Raw genomic sequence first — 6,000 nt, 5'->3', positions numbered from 1 at the left:
CTCCCCTCGACTGCGATAACTTCTGTAACACCCGGGGTATGAGCATTAGTAGAGGGAATGCTTATGCCAGAGCGAAATCCCAGCTCTGAGCGAAGGCATTGACCCCCAAGGACCCCTGTTCCCTGGTGAGAGACAAGAACCTCCGAACTTTCGTGTTCTTCTGGCAGGCAAACAAATCTATCTCTGGCTTGCTGAAATGATGGCTTACCAGAGAGAAAACATCCTTGTTCAGCTCCCACTCTCCTTGATGAATGGGCTGTCTGCTGAGAAAGTCTGCCTGAAGTAGGCTAGTGCAATTCGTTTCGTAACGAATCGAAATTCGGCCGAATTTTGCATCTTTCCGACATTCGGATGCATCCGAATGTCCGAGTAGAAAAATAACGAATAACAATGAATACGAAAGAATTATAACGAATGGATTCGAATGAATTCGAATGGATTCGAATGGATTCGACATGATTTGGTAATTCTTTAAAGATCTAATGAAACAAAAGGTCAGCTTATCTTATAGTCCAATCAGCTAATTAATTTTGTGCCGGAGGATGGATTACTGGCAAAGTGAATTCCTGAGAACCGAGTTAGAAGGGTGTTGTATTGTATTTGAGCAGAGGAGAAAAGACGTTGTCATTGTGTGTGTTAAAAGATTCAATAAACAAACGACTTTACAAACTACGAATCATTATCACGAATGTCTATACATACATAAATAGCGAATTTCAATGAATACGAACGAATGAATTCGATACTCTATGAATAATAACGAATTAACTGAAAACTTATTAACGTAACATAACGAATATAACAGAACGAAATTATGTATTTTACGAATGACAACGAATCGAAACTAAACAAAATTTTCCGTTGTGCACAAGTCTAGCCTGAAGGTTGAGTGACCTTTTTATGTGGACTGCTGAAAGAGAGAGAATATTCTCTTCTGCTTCCCCGAGGATTTCCTGAGTCAGTCTCCATAGCCTGCCTGACCTTGTTCCCCCCGGTGTTTCAGGTAGGACACTGCTACCACGTTGTCTGAGAAGATTTGTACTTCCCTCCTTCGGACCTAGTCCTTGAAAAAAAAACTTAGCGCCTTCCCAACTGCCAGGAGTTCCCTGAAGTTGGAGAAAGTACTGCTCTAGCTGTGGTTCCATGGCCCCTGGGCGTAACGGTCTCCCAGGTGAGCACCCCAACCCCAGTTGCTTTTGTCCGTAGTTATGGCTATTGGATCCAATTGTGACCAAGTTCGGCCTTCCAAGCCGCACTTTTTCCTCCAGGGATTCTCTTCGCCTGCCCCAAGCGGAGAGAAGAAATGCCTGGAGCTCCCGCGAATAGAGCTGGGCCCAGGGAATGGCTGGGATACAAGTAGTCATGAGCCCCAGTACCCTCATGATGTTCCTTAACAAGGCTTCTCCAGTCTCAAGGAGAGCTGCCACTGCTCCCTGAACCTTTGAAATTTTTTCTGGAGGAAGAAATATTCTTTGGGCCACCAAATCTAACTGGTTCCCTAAGTACACCTTGGACTGTGATGGGTCCAGGGAGGACTTCTCCGGTTGACCATTTAACCCAATGAATCCAGGGTGTCCCGGTCTATCAGAAGCTGTTCTCGGGCCGGGCTTTAGATCAGCATATCGTCTAAGTATGGTATCAGTGCTATCCCCTGGAGATGTAGAAAAGATACCACTTCGGCGAGAACCTTGGTGAAGATCCTCGGACTGGCCACAAGGCCGAAGGGGAGAGCCTTGAACTGCCAATGCTGTAACCACCATTCTGTGCGTACTGCAAAACGCAGGTACTTCTGATGTTCCGGGGCAATGGACACATGTAAATACGCATCTCTCAGATCTAGCGTGATCATGAAGACACCCTTCTAGAGATGTTTTCTGACCGAATAAATACTCTCCATCTGGAACTTCTTGTATAGCAAGTACCGGTTCAGCTTCTGCAAATTTATAATTAACTGAAACTTGCCCGATGGCTTCTGGACCAAGAAAATGTGGGAATAAAACCCCAGAGCCATCTGACTCACTGGAACAGGCATAATTACCTCCTGCTCTGCGAGTTCTCGGACACTGCCCAAAAGGCCCCTCGCTTTGAGTGGGTCTTTGGAAAGACAGGTAACAAGAAAATTTTGAGGGGGGTTCGCCCGAAATTCCAACCTGTTACGAGCTTTAGGATATAGGGGCTCTGTGTGATCTTCTCCCATTGAGGGAGGAACCACAAGAGCCTTGCGCCAACCTTTATGTTGGCGTCATTTGGTTTCTTTGTTGGAAGGTCCAGAGCCGGAAAAAAGGATCCCACTTTTTTTTCTTGCCCTACCGAGCCCCCACTTTTTTCTCTGGTCACTCTTAGACTGACCTTTTGCCGAGGGGCCTCAAAAAACTTTTTTCCCTTTGGCTTTTTAGGGAATCTCTTACCCCTTTCTGTGGATCGGGAAAGCACTTGCTCAAGTCCTGAACCAAACAGCAGGGAGCCTTCAAAGGGAATACCACAGTCGGGACTTATGGGTAAAAACATGGGATTTTGATTTTACCTCTAAGGCCCTCCTAGCAGAGTTCAGTAGTGCCACTGACTTAGCAGTCGTTCTCACTGTTCCCACCCCCGCATCTGCCAAAAAGCCTACCGCTCTCCCAATTATTTCCAAGGAGTCAACCACTTCCTTGGATTCTTTTTTTACGTGAGATGTGTCCATCAACCTGTTGAGCCAAGCGTCTTCGTTTCTGGCCACACAGGCTGAGGCTAATGCTGGACCCATAGCTGCAGCATTGGCCTCACAGGCTCTACGCAACAAGGTCTCAGATTTTTTTTTTATCCATCTGATCATGAATGTAGCCCAAGTGCTCAAAAGGACAGGTCCGACCTCTTGGACACCTGCGCTAAAGATGCATCCAAGCGAGGGACCTTAAAGAGTTTCTCTTCCTCCTTAAAGGGGCATCTACGCTTCCAGGTCTTAAGTTTTAGAAGCTTACGCTCAGGCTCTTTCCATTCCCTTAAAATTATATCTTTAAGGGACTGGTGTACTAGGAAGGATCTAGCTTGCAGCTTACTCAACCCTCTATACACCCTATCCTGAGTAAATACCTGGACGGAGGGCATCTGAATGTCCTCCGACGTATAAATGGCTTTAAGAAGACCTTCCATGTCCTCAGCTGAAAAAGGTGACCCCAGGTCTAGCCTCCACCTGACTGTCATGATCGGAGTCTTCCCCCTCCTCTCGGGAGCTTATCGCTGAGGCCTGACCCTCCTCTTCATCTGAGTGGGAGGGGGCAGGTTCCTGGGACCCTCCCGTATAACTGGACACGTCCTCCTGTGGGGGGGGGCCTTTCTCTCCCTGATGGGTTATCAATCTGGCGTTTCTCAAACCTTGTCCTAAAGGACTGTAGGGTTGCTAGCATCTGACTGTAGCGCTCGGCCTTCCTTCACAACCTGTGCTGTCTCCTTGCCTGCAAGCTTAACCACTTGCTTACTGGGCACTTAAACCCCCCCTCCTGCCCAGACCAATTTTCAGCTTTCAGCGCTAACGCATTTTGAATCACAATTGTGCGGCCATACAACACTATACCCAAATTACATTTTTATCATTTTTTTTCTACCCACAAATGGAGCTTTGTTTTGGTGGTATTTAATTACAGCTGGGAGTTTTATTTTTTGCTAAACAAACAAAAAAAAGATGCAAAAAAAACAAAAAAAAACAAAAACAAATCATGTTTAATAGTTTGTTATAAAAAAAAAATAATAATTCTCCTACATTGAAATGCGCTGATGAGGCGGCACTGGTGGGCACTGATAGGCACAGTTAAGGTGGCACTGATGGGCAAAGATCAGATGGCACTAATAGGTACCACTGATAGATGGGACTGATGGGCACGGATATGTGGCACTGAGGTGCAGTACTGTTGAGGCAGATTGTGGGCACTGATGGGTGGCACTAATGGGTGGCACTTTTGCCTTTCCTTAGGTGGCACTGGCAGGTGGGCACTGATGAGCTGGCGCCAGCTCGCCGTGAGCGGGACTGAAGTCCCTCTCATGGCCGCCAGTAATCGGCTTTTTTTTTTCTCCTCGCGAGGAAAAATAGCCGATTGCTGGCTGTTGTCATCACATGATCAGCTGTCATTGGCTGACAGCTGATCATGTGGTAAGGGGTCAGGATCGACACCTTACTCTGATCTGTGATCAGGCGAGTCTCAGACTCGCTGATCACAGAGCGCGCCCCTCAGGGGGCGCACAGGCTGCTCATGCACGGGCCGACGTCAATAGACGTCGTCCCGGCAAAGCAGGTGCGCGCTGTAGCCGTCATTCGGCTATAGCGCAGATCTCTAGTGGTTAAAGATGCATTTGTCACAAAAAGGCCTGCTGTGGTTTTGTGAGAGCTTAGCGTTACAGTACCCACAGCGCCTATACTTAGAAGTGGCTTTGGGTTTTCAGTACCTATGAAAAACACAAAAGCCGTTAAGCTACCCTGTGTCCCATGGGGGGGAGAGGGAAATAACTTACCAGGCATTGAACCACAAGATTCTGCACATTGATTGGAATGGGAGCAATTTTGATGATAGGCATGACCTAGGGCACCAAAAGGTAGAATGCAGTTTCTGCAAGTACTCCACCAAGGTGTGATCAGTGACAGTATTCTACTTTCTCATTGTTATAGTCCACTTAGCTGTGGTCGGACAAGCAGAAATTGGAAGAAGCTGAGCCTTCAAGAATAAAGCAAGCCTTTCAAAGTGGCTCAAATGTTCTGTCTGCAGAATCATCTATAGTTAACCACCTCCCACCCGGCCAATGCACATATACGGCCGGGTGGGAGCCGCCTACTCCTGATATGACGTTCAGGAACGTCATTCAGGAGTAGCGGGATCGCGCGCGCGCGCCCGCGCAGCGGCGCGATCCCGATGCGCCCGTGTCACCCGGACACGGCGCATCTCAGATCGGCAGGAGGGCTCTGTGATTGGCCCTCCTGATCACATGACGGCCGTGTCCAATCACGGCCGTCATGTGATGTAAACAAACAGCCGGTTGCTAGGCAATCGGCTCCTCCTCTCCTCACACAGAAGTCATCGCTGTGGAGAGGAGAGCAGATCGCTGCAGCCGGCTGCTGATCAGTGAGTATGAGCTGCTTTTTACAGCTTTTTACTCACTGATCACCAGTCTAGTGTACACAGTAAACACACCACACAGTAAACACATCACACAGTATAAACACAATGTCCCCACACATGTCCCCAAAACATACATGTCCCCAAATAATAAAAACACATGTCCCTAATAATAAAAACATGTCCCCCACATATGTCCCACTAAAATCACATGTCCCAATGATTATCTGCACACATATGTACGTGATCACCTGCACACATATGTACATGATCATTTGCGTACATATGTCCGTGATCACACAAACCAATTATTATACACTTAACGGATTTTTTTTTACCAAAAACATGTAGCAGAATACATTTTGGCTTAAATTTATGACAAAATTTGATTTTATTGGATTTTTATTGAAGTAGAAAAAAGAAAATATTGTTATTTTTTTCCAAATTTCCGCTTTTTTGCGCTTATATCGCAAAAAATAAAAAACGGAGTCGTGAATAAATACCACCAAAATAAAGCTCTATTTGTGCGAACAAAATGATAAAAATTTCATTTGGGTACAGTGTAGCATGACCGCGCAATTGTCACTGAAAGCGCTAGAGCGCTGAAAGCTGAAAATTGGGCTGGGAAGGAAGGGGGCGAAAGTGCCCTGTATTGAAGTGGTTAAGGCTTACACTGGCGGACTCCACCAGTGGAGGGGATCTCTCCACTGAGCAGGTCAACTTTTCATGGACTTTTTGCACTGGATAGCATTTGGAAAGGATTTTTCCAGTGTTGAAAAATATGTCAAGTCAGTGAGCCATCTTCCAATCTCCTCTTTGATGTGCATCCTTTGCATTTCACTTTCCAACTACAGCAAACGCTTGGCACCTTTATGTCTCAACAGTGATGCCTTAAAGCCATTCTTTGTCCAGAAAG

The sequence above is a fragment of the Lithobates pipiens genome, unplaced genomic scaffold (genome assembly GCF_037356315.1).
Source record: "Lithobates pipiens isolate NorthernLeopardFrog02 unplaced genomic scaffold, aLitPip1_a1.2 Scaffold_16, whole genome shotgun sequence".
NCBI lineage: Eukaryota > Metazoa > Chordata > Amphibia > Anura > Ranidae > Lithobates > Lithobates pipiens.
Note: the sequence above shows the minus strand (reverse complement) of the source record.